Genomic DNA, 12,245 nt, shown 5'->3' with positions numbered 1-12,245 from the left:
ATCACAAATCATTGGATTTTGAGGACTTTTAGATTTGAGATTTTACAATTAACCGCTTCCGTGCAGTGCCGATTCCGCCCTTGTGCTGGACATTCCAGAACAGGGTGCTTTCGTGACGGAACCGTTCCGTCATCAGCACAGCTCAGCCGTGACTGATGACGGAACGGTTCCGTCACAAGCATCGAAGGGGTTTAGTTGGAAAATTTGTGTTGTTTGTGTGATTGGGGCATTGCACCTAATTTTTTGGGGGCTTTTTCATTGTTGTTTTTTTTCAATGTATTTTGATGGGTGGCCTGTAGTTTCAGTAGGGGCCTAGTTGTTTCTTTGTATGTAATTTTTCTTCTAGTTTTCTTTTATAAAGGAAACATGTTGCAATGTTCAATGTTGATCAAGTCAAAAAGGCTTTCTTACATTGTTTAATTGAGATTTTAATGACTATTTTTATGTAATTTATTGCTGCCATCTGTATTTCGTATTTTGATTTTGTATAACTGTTTTCTGAATACGGCTTTTTATGCATTTTAAAACTGTATTGTTTTGCTTTTAAAGATATGTTTATATCGAAATAAAGGAGAAATTCCCTTGAGCAAAAGTACAATTTATATATAAAAAAAAATTTGGGGCGAAAACAATTACACAATTCACATATGAAATAAAGACCACAATTTATTGATCATACAGTAATTAAAAAAGTGGACAGGAAACCACTTGACACAAATTTAAAACAATTTGAACCATAAGAACCATAAAACAACTAACATTCAATGTTGACCAGCAAGATTGATACATAAAGACAGAAAAACAGTAAGACTAAGCGTATATCCAAGCTCTATTTCTATTTCAGGGGTATCCGAGACAAGAATTATACTGGAGAGTGCGTCGACGCGTTTCGGTGGTTTCTCACAATTCTATCCACCTTTGTCAAGACTATAATTGTTATCTGTCGTAGTTCTGGGGCCAATATAGTCTCCCTAAAGGATGGATACACAATGAATTAGAGTGGATACACCATAATTTCTAAAATTATTACAATTTTTAAAGAAAAAAAAAATGTCTACACTTAGGAGGATAACAGTGCAAAAATGGTTACAAAGTTAATTACATAATTCAAAGCCTTCCTAATACCTTACAATTTATAGTGTACTTCTGTTTGCAGTTACATGTTGTAATCTAAAAACAGTCTGATATAGCCTATGTACAGAACACCTTTACAGATAATCACAATTCATTTTCTAATATGCTACAACTCTCAGTTTAGGTGTATGCACTTCTATGTATCTGGGAGTTAACACATTCACTGAATATCATTTACTTATCATTTTTGCAAGTCTAGATCGGCTACTAAGGAGATATGTATAGATTTTGTGTCATTTTTGTGGACCTCTGGGGAAGCGGGGACAATTACATTTACATTTACCTCCTCTTGATTCTGCCTTTTACTAACTAGTGTAACACATAGTATCTTGTTTGTTTACAAAATCAGACATTTTCTCTGGCGGTCGTTTTTCTTTGTGGTTACGTAATTACCTTTGAATCAGCCTAAAGGTTGAGCTTTTTAATAAACCAACTGATAAAAACTCACTTTTACATTATTCTAGCAATCATCCAAAGGCACAAAGGGACAATGTATCCTTTGGAGAATTTTTAAGATTGAGGCGAAACTGTTCCAACTTGGAAGATTTTTACAGACACTCAGATAACATGAAGAAAAAACTTAAGGAGAGAGGATATCCTCATAAACTAATTAAACACTCCTTTAAACGGGCAAGCTTTTATGACCGCGACAGCTTATTAGATCAGAATAAAACTCGAAATAAAAACAACTTAGATAGAATAGTATTTGTGACCCAATTTTCGCACCTGAGTAACCAGATCAAAAATATAGTTTACAGAAACTGGTGTATACTCAATTTTAACACTGAAAATAAACTTAACAAACCTCTGTTTTCTTTTTGGAGAAACAAAACACTCCGCAATTGTCTGGTACACACCTACAGGCCACCTGTGGAAACACAACGCACTCTGACTGGAACTAGGGCATCAGGTAACCACAAGTGTGGAACATGCTCTGTTTGCCCTCACTGTATCGTAGGGACGAGCCTCGAATTCAATGGAAAAACCCTGACTTCCAAAACATTTAACAACTGTAGGAGTCAAAATGTTGTTTACCTGCTGGTCTGCCCCTGCAATCTGGGGTATGTGGGGGAGACCAGCAGGGAACTGAGACTAAGAGTGCTTGAGCACAAATCGGCCATTCGCACAAATAAATGCAATGCGCCATTGACAGAGCATTTTAGACAGGAAAACCACTCTTGTGATGACATACGGTGGTACATCCTAGAGAAGATCAGAACCACCAGACGAGGTGGTGACATCGACAAATTCAGAAAAACTCGGGAACAATGGTATTTTTGCTTTTTAATGAAAAGATCAGAGGGTCCCAAGTAAGCATAAACCTCTTAGGTTTGCCTTTCAAGCATCTGTATGTACTCAGTTGTTAGTCCAACATCGAATGCATATAGGCTTCACTACCACTGATTATTCTATTCACTCATACATACATATATATAGATTTCACAAATCCTAGGGCTGATAGAAAATCACCATATATACGACCGTCACATAGTTTTGTAAAATGTTTTCATACAATTTTATTAGACACAAAGTTTTCAATCAACATTTTATGTTATAATCAATATAAAAAAACTCTACAGAGATATATAAAATCCAGTATCACAATACTGTAAATACATTCATCAAATAAAGGTTAAAAAAGAAACATAATGTCGACGCAGCGTTTCGGTTTTTTGGGGTTAAAAACACCTTCTTCAGGACAGTTTCTAGATCTAAGAGGTTTATGCTTACTTGGGACCCTCTGATCTTTTCATTGTGTATTTCCCCTTGTCCCAGATTGGATAAGTTAGGGACTTCCCTTCCTTTTTTTTCGTTACTTACAGCTTGTGAGCTGGGGAGGTTTTTGTGTATCTTGTAAATAACCTTAATTTGTCTCAAGTCAACAAGAGAGATATAACATGGAAGGAATTAAAACCCTCACTTATACAGAGGACCAATTCAATAGAATCATTAACGGTCCCTCTAAAAACGTTACTACTGTTAGATTAGACAAAACAGACGAGGAACAATGGAGGACCCTGTGGAACCTTAAAAAAAAGGTCATAAGGGCAGAATTACATGCTGACTTTTTAGTCGAGTATTGAAAAAAAGGCGTTATCCCCAAAGGCTTACAAGTGACCAATGAGCCGGGCATATTTATACAGAATCAGAAATTTATCGAGAATTGGACCCTAGTAGCAAACCGTTGCAGTCGCGACTGGATGCTGCTCAATATCGAAACAGCATATGAAGTCTTAATTGTAGAACGGAAAGACATTGAAGATCTCGAATTAAAACTAACTGAAAGTACAGCTTTAGAAGATGCTAAGCAAAAACTAGAAGAGATCAAAAATGATATCATAGGCTATAATGACTACCTAGTAAATAAAAAAACTAACAAACTTAAGAAAGATATAGCAAACTATAATCAAGAATATGTATATCAGTATCTACAAAAAGACTATTACGATAGACCTAGAGAAAACGTCCAACCCCGAAGACAGTGGCAGCATCCCTCTAGAAATTTTCCAAAAAAGAAAGTGAGGTTCTTTGACTCATCTTATACTAGTTCAGATTCTGAACCTGAACAACAAGCAGAGTCCAGAAACACAAAAGATAGAGACACATCAACCAATACCAACAGAGATGGTCTATCTTTTTTGGAACAGCGCCACTCAAACTCTGGCCAACAGAGAGGGAGAGGGCGAGGACGAGGCAATTACAATCCCCAACCCCATCGTCCTCGCACACGCAGCCAAAAGAATTGGGATTAACAAATAAAGCGCCCATCATTAACCTCTCTAAACAAACACTTACACAAATAGAGACACAATTTTTAGAGAAAGGTCTGGGTTTTGCCTACTGCTCACCCATAGACAGGTACACCCTAGAAAGAGACCTCCAAAGTTTCTATCGTAAAATAAGGCTTAATGCCTTTTTTGAAGGGAAAGATAGACAACCCAACAATAATAAATCTGGCCTCAAACCTAAATCATCGTGGACTCCCCAGATAGGCATGGTCAACAAAGATATTGAGGCGTTCGAAAGAAGCGTAGATAGAAGTATAGATGATCTCCTTAAACAAAAAAACTGGATAAATAATAATTTAAATAAGGAAGAAAGAGAGGCCCTCAAAAACTTAGAAAGTTGTGAACAATTAACAATAAAACCCGCAGACAAAGGCGGTAGTATTGTTCTCATGGATACTGAAGACTACAACACAAGAATGCACCGATTATTAGACAACAGGGAACACTACCAACTATCGAATAGAAAAGAATGGACAGGATTAATGGAGAACATACAAAGATTATTACTACAAGCAAAAGAGGATAACATCATTTGTGACCAAGAATTTGCTTTTTTACTTAATAAAAACCCTACGGTACCCGCACTTTATGGTTTGCCTAAAGTGCACAAAAATATTGATAATCCACCTATGAGACCGATAGTATCGAGCATTGGTTCCTGTACTGAACCATTGAGTAAATATGCAGATATCTTCTTACAACCTTTAGTTACTCAACAAAAGGCCTATATCAAGGACACAACGGATATGATTCACAAGATTGAAGGTCTCAATTTTAACCCTGAAACACAATTCCTAGTATGCCTTGATATAGAGGCCTTATACACAAATATCCCGCAGGATAGAACCATTGAGATGGTTGAATCCCTTTTAAGTGTAGATGAAAGAGATTTAAGTTCTCATAACACATTCATAGTAGATTGTGTCACACTGGTGCTCAAAAACAATCTATTCCTATTCAAAAACCAATTCTATAAACAAACAAAGGGCATGAGCATGGGGGCTACCTGTGCGCCGAGCCTAGCTTGTTTATATGTTGCTGCATTTGAAGAAATCCATATTTTTAATGTAATGGCACCTTTTTATGAGAACATCACAGCATGGTCAAGGTTTATTGACGACGTGTTCTTTATATGGACAGGGACCTTGGAAACATTGACTGAATTTATTGAATGGTTGAATCTGGGAGATGTCAACTTAAAATTCACCTCCCAGATAGATACAGAAAGATGTGCCTTCTTAGACATAATGATTAAACATACAGAAGGAGCACTAACTGTGGAACTCTACACCAAGCCAACAGACAGGAACACTATGCTCCATTATAACAGCAACCATCCCCCATGCCAAAAAGACAACATTCCTTTTGGGCAATTTTTAAGGATTAAAAGAAATTGCACCACTATAAGAGACTTTGATAAGCATGCTGAAATCCTGAAACACAAACTATCAGAACGTGGATACCCTAAACGGTTAATCCGCCGGGCATACAAACGAGCCAGATATTATAATAGAGATTGCTTGTTCACGAGAAAGGATACAAACATAGATGATAACGTACAACAACCTCTAATATTTGTTACCAATTTTAGTACCATCAGTAATAAGATAAAAAACATTATAAATAGAAACTGGCACTTGATAACGAACAAAAAACGAGAGAAATTACCAAAACCTATGATCTCTTATAGGAGAAACCGCACCCTAAGGAATAGCCTGGTACACACATATAGAGTTAGTAACAAGAACACACAACTGAGCATTAACAATACCCCACTACCTACAGGGACATTCCCATGTAGTGGCTGTGTGAATTGTGAATCCATTATCAGAGACAACAGTATTGATCACAATAACACAACATCAAAAATAAATAGTTTCATGAATTGCAGGACTAAGAATCTCATCTATCTAATCAAATGCCCATGCAATTATGCATATATAGGTGAAACCAGTAGAGAGATTAGACTGAGAATCAACGAACATAGATCCGCAATCAGGACAGACAAACGAGGTGCCCCATTAACAGAACACTGGAAGGAAGCTGGTCATAAAATCGCTGACCTTCAATGGTGTGGCCTCGAGATAGTAGAGATGAGCAAGAGAGGAGGAGACATAAATGCCAAAAGAAAGAAACGTGAACAATATTATATGTCACGTTTTAACAGCGTGAGAACAGGGCTGAACAGCAGAGAAGATTGGGAGCGGATAATTTAACTATCTACCAACCTCAAACATGGTTTACACAGTGCCAGCCCTGAACCTAATATCGGCTTCAGATGTCACCCTATGCCATTAGATAAATGTTTATTGTGTCTCATAATCAAATAGTACCACTACAATATTCATATCAGTAAAACAGTTTTGCCTAAAGCACTAATGTAAGATCGTGTGCAAATTGCTTCCTAGGTTTGTTAGTGTTTATTGACACGAGTTGTATTTAATAACACAACACTTTTTGGTTGAAGAGATAAGCAGGTATAATCATTGACAAACGAGCACATACAGATTTGGTCGTTACTAAGGAGACGCAAAGTAAGACTCCGTAGAGGGATGGAACAATAAAGTTCATTCCTTACGAGTGTTAAAATCCTTTCTTTATTTAAAAAAAAACGAGTGCAAACATCAAAAACGGACACACTATGTATTGAAATGCCACACGTGATAGGATTAATCTCAGCCTATTGGAAGTGACCGTATATTTAAAGAGCAAACGGGATATCCAATCAGATTCCGTGATACTCAAGTCGGCGAACGGTGACATCAGACGCGGTTTTCTCTACAGACGGAGCAGGGAGGCCGTATCCACGTATTCAGGTAAGCGCGCCACTAGAATCCGGTAGAACAGCTTAGCGCTCTGTTAGCATCTTAATGCTCAAAACCCCGATACCGTAATTGCAATATATTATTGTTTTAATAACTAGGGATAAATCTTGAATAGTTATCAAATTCTGTCATACTTGAGGTGCGCAAAGCAAGCTTAAAGGATACTTTAAACCTCAGATAATTAAATCAATGTCAGAGACGTAATTAAAAAAGTACCTGCCTCTAACTCATAAGACTAACATAGAGATGGTTCAATCGAATTTACAGAAACTGGTCCAAATTGATGAGAGACTAACCTAGAAGGCTACCTCCGTGAAGGCAATCCATGCAGAGGGAGGATCTTAATAGACCCTAAAACTGGATTAACCACATCTGTGCATTTAATCAGGTAGGCGCATCATCTCGTCGGGTTTACTTCACAAAAACTCATGAAGAAACATAGAGTGCTAATATCAAGCTCTGTTTGTTTTCAGCTCCATGAAAGAGCAAGTGCAATTTTAAAACGGTGGCTCCGCTGTAGTTGACAAAGGGAATTGACTTTGTGAATTAAGGTAATTTATCAAGATTACCCCCACACCCTAGCACAAGATAACCTCCATGGGGTGTTTATACTAATTGGGATCATTTATGTCTAGGTCACAGTCCTGACAAAGTACCCGCATTGAGTAAGGTGATACTTAGAGCCCCTGAATCATTGGTACGAGGGAAAATGGAAATGTCCCTAATACACTGCTAAGTGAAAGGTATGCAGCAGTGGTGATATACCACTTCTTCTTTTAATCTTTATTAAGAAAGAGTAAATGTTGCTATGATGTTGAGTCATCTCGCTTAAGAAAACACTGTCCGAGTGACATGACGAGCATCAGGCTCATGTGTAAGAAAAATCTTCCCCAAAGTGACTTGGGTAGCTCATATACAAAAAGTTAAGAACATGAGCTAAGTATAAGTGTGATATGTTCAATTATTGTAGTTTGTAGAAATGTAACAATGTATAGACATAATGTATAAACTAAAAATGTGGAAGGCTGAATTTCTAGAAATGTTTTGCACCGTCATATATAAAAATCATTCTGACTGTCACATTGTTTTTGTAACTGTAAATAACATTGTTTTGTACTCGATAATAATTATGTGTTTTTATTGATCTAGAAACTGTCCTGAAGAAGGTGTTTTTAACCCCAAAAAACCGAAACGCTGCGTCGACATTATGTTTCTTTTTTAACCTTTATTTGATGAATGTATTTACAGTATTGTGATACTGGTTTTTATATATCTCTGTAGAGTTTTTTTATATTGATTATAACATAAAATGTTGATTGAAAACTTTGTGTCTAATAAAATTGTATGAAAACATTTTACAAAACTATGTGACGGTCGTATATATGGTGATTTTCTATCAGCCCTAGGATTTGTGAAATCTATATATATGTATGTATGAGTGAATAGAATAATCAGTGGTAGTGAAGCCTAAATGCATTCGATGTTGGACTAACAACTGAGTACATACAGATGCTTGAAAGGCAAACCTAAGAGGTTTATGCTTACTTGGGACCCTCTGATCTTTTCATTGTGTGTTTCCCCTTGTCCCAGATTGGATAAGTTAGGGACTTCCCTTCCTTTTTTTTCGATTTTTGCTTTTTAGACACTATTCTTAAAGGCTTAAACACTAGAGAGGACTGGACAAAATGTATATAGCCCGACCCATTCATGTCTGGATTAGGACACAAGCATACTCTGTTAAGCCCTCCATTCTTTAGTTTCTAGTAACCACTACAGTGGAGGCAGATAACCTTTTATATTTGCACAGATGTACTTCAACTATTAGGAATTGATGTTCTGTATACATAATCCCTTTAATTACAAATTTTCCTTAATATATGACTACCTTTATAAACGTCATGAAACGTGCTAGCCCGCCACTTCGGTCTCAAAGGTAACTAGAAAATCGATAGTGAATAAATTTATGTTAAAATACACTCCTTTCGCGGGCTACACATTCGCCAAATCCTTGAATTTCTATAACTCTACAACTCCAATTAAAATAGGAAATGTGGTTGCCTCACATAAACACTTTAAGCAAGTAAACCAATCATAAACCTAGAATCCGGGCCAATGGGATCCCGGCATCACAAGCCCTAATATGCAAATAGTTTAGATCCAAATACAATCCCCCGATTGGCTCCTTTTTGGACCAATGAAGCGGTGGACACCTTATTTAAACAAGGCGCGTCGACTTTTCTGGTGAACGCCACGGAACCAGAGAAGCAGACAGTCCTTTGCGGGTTCATAGGTAAGCAGACATGGAAGCATGGGTGATGCAGATAGCAAACTCTAAACCAAATAGTTCTACCTCTAACGGCCCCGCTCGCATTTCTGTCTGTATTTCTAGTGAAATCTTCACTTTTCCCGTGAGAACATGACGTAAGCGCCCCTGGTTCCCTTTTAAATGGAAAGAAAAGCGCTACATGAGGCTCAACTTTTGGATACGATTACCGCTTATGTTTAGCGCTCGTATAACAGGTATGCCAGTCTCCTTACAAAGCTAGATGAGGTAGTAGGACACATTGTAATTACAACCATAACCAGTGCCCTTTCCCCTGATGACTTGCCTCCCCTTAACTGCCCACTACTGTTTTTGACCCATAGGACCTCTACCTGTAACTTGATAAAGAGACACTATATCAAAACGGACATATGAAGCAAACACTCTGTGGCCCAGACCATATTTTAAAATAATGGAAAACTGACAACATCCAAAAGTGGATTCAAAGGTAATTACGTAACCACAAAGAAAAATGACCGCCAGAGAAAATGTCTGATTTTGTAAACAAACAAGATACTATGTGTTACACTAGTTAGTAAAAGGCAGAATCAAGAGGAGGTAAATGTAAATGTAATTGTCCCCGCTTCCCCAGAGGTCCACAAAAATGACACAGAATCTATACATATCTCCTTAGCAGCCGATCTAGGCTTGCAAAAATGATAAGTAAATGATATTCAGTGAATTAGTTAACTCCCAGATACATAGAAGTGCATACACCTAAACTGAGAGTTGTAGCATATTAGAAAATGAATTGTGATTATCTGTAAAGGTGTTCTGTACATAGGCTATATCAGACTGTTTTTAGATTACAACATGTAACTGCAAACAGAAGTACACTATAAATTGTAAGGTATTAGGAAGGCTTTGAATTATGTAATTAACTTTGTAACCATTTTTGCACTGTTAACCTCCTAAGTGTAGATATATATTTTTTTTTCTGTAAAAATTGTAATAATTTTAGAACTCTAATTCATTGTGTATCCATCCTTTAGGGAGACTATATTGGCCCCTGAACTACGACAGATAACAATTATAGTCTTGACAAAGGTGGATAGAATTGTGAGAAACCACCGAAACGCGTCGACGCACTCTCCAGTATAATTCTTGTCTCGGACACCCCTGTGGATACACTGTATTGCTGTGTACATAACCTTGGTGTCAGAAATAGAGCTTGGATATACGCTTAGTACTGTACAAGTTTATGTCTTACTGTTCTTCTGTCTTTATGTATCAATCTTGCTGGTCAACATTGAATGTTAGTTGTTTTATGGTTCTTATGGTTCAAATTGTTTAAATTTGTGTCAAGTGGTTTCCTGTCCACTTTTTTAATTACTGTATGATCAATAAATTGTGGTCTTTATTTCATATGTGAATTGTGTAATTGTTTTCGCCCAAAAAATGTTTTGATATATAAATTGTACTGTTGCTCAAGGGAATTTCTCCTTTCAATTGGTTTGTTAACCCTACTTCCCTTGATTCTTATTAAGGGGTACCTCTCACATTTTCCCCCTATATCGAAATAAAGCCAACTTTGACTGACTGGCAATGTTCACTACATTTTCGCCAACTTTTGGAATCAGTTAGCAACATTTATTTAATTCACTGATCTGCCAATAGGCCTTTTTCAGCCAGTAGGCCCAGAGCTACTCAAGTGTGCATGAAACAAGTGTTTCTGTGGTGTCTGTTGAGTTTTAACATCATTTAGGGCATGGATGGCATTGGATTGAATTGCAAAATGTGATTTTTTTAGGGTATTTCACTTTTTATGTGTGTGTTAAATGAATGCCTTTGTTGGATGTGTGTGGTGTGGTTGTTCACTTTGTAACTTGCAAACCTTTTTTATCCCTGTGGTTTTTCGGTTTTGCATTGTTACATTAAAGCTGTGTTGTTTAGCATGACTCCTTTGTCTGGCCATATAGGCCTGCTTAAGTTCATTGTTTTACAGGCCTCCTGCTTGTTGTTGTGTGAGTGACCAACCATGTGGCTGGTGGCCATTTTGTAGTTGTAGTTAGTGTGCTGCTTTTGCCATAGACCTGCATGTCTTTCCTTTATTCCTCTTGACTTACTGCTTCTTCTTGTTGTGACCTGGCCATGTGGCTAGTGGCCAATTTGTGAAGCCAGTCAGTGTGCTTTTGCCATAGGCCTGCATTGTCTGTCTTACCTTTCTGGTTGTGGTGGCCTGGCCATGTGGTTGGTGGCCATTTTGTGAAGCCAGCCAGTGTGCTTTTGCCATAGGCCTGCATTGTCTGTCTTCCCTTTCTTGTTGTTGTGGCGGCCTGGCCATGTGACTGGCGGCCATTTTGTGAAGCCAGCCAGTGTGCTTTTGCCATGGGACTGCATTTTCTGTCATACCTTTCCTGTTGTTGTGGTGACCTCTGGCCATGTGGCTGGTGGTCATTTTGTGAAGCCAGACAGTGTGCTTTGCCATAGGCCTGCATTGTCTAGCATTGTCTGTCTTCCCTTTCTTGTTGTTTTGGTGCACTGGCCATGTGGTTGCTCGCCATTTTGTACAGGCAGCCAGTGTGCCTTTGCCATAGGCATGCTATGGCTAGCATTGTCTGTCTTCCCTTTCTTGTTGTTGTGGTGGCTTGTCCATGTGACTGGCAGCCATTTTGCACAGACAGGCAGTGTGCTTTTGCCAGAGGCCTGCATTGTCTAACATTGTCTGTCTTCCCTTTCTTGTTATTGTGGTGGCCTGGCCATGTGGCTGGTGGCCATTTTGTACAGGCAGCCAGTGTGCATTTGCCATATGCCAGAAAGCTTTCTTTGTGGTGGCCATGCCTTGCCATTGTTGTGGTTTTGCATGCAATTTTTTCTTTTTACCCAGCAAAAAAATGCAGGACAGTTCACTAGATTTTCTAATACATTTGCAATATTATTGATTTGAATTATCTCACTATGTGTCCTAGTCTGCCAATAGGCCTGTTCCAGCCTATAGGCACAGAGCTACTCATTTGTGGATGAACCTACTGTTTCTGTTGAATTTAAACATCATTTAGGGCATGGATGGCATTGCATTGAATTGTTACATCTGTATTTTTGGGGGTATTTCACTTTTTTGGTGTATGTTAAATAAATGCGTTTGTTGTGTGTGTGTGATGTGGTTGTTTGTAACTTGCACACCTTATTTAGCCCTGTGGAAGTGTGTTGTTTAGCATGCCTCCTTTGTCTGGC

The sequence above is a fragment of the Lissotriton helveticus genome, chromosome 4_1 (genome assembly GCF_964261635.1).
Source record: "Lissotriton helveticus chromosome 4_1, aLisHel1.1, whole genome shotgun sequence".
Classification (NCBI taxonomy): Eukaryota; Metazoa; Chordata; class Amphibia; order Caudata; family Salamandridae; genus Lissotriton; species Lissotriton helveticus.
This window is presented reverse-complemented; position numbering follows the sequence as displayed.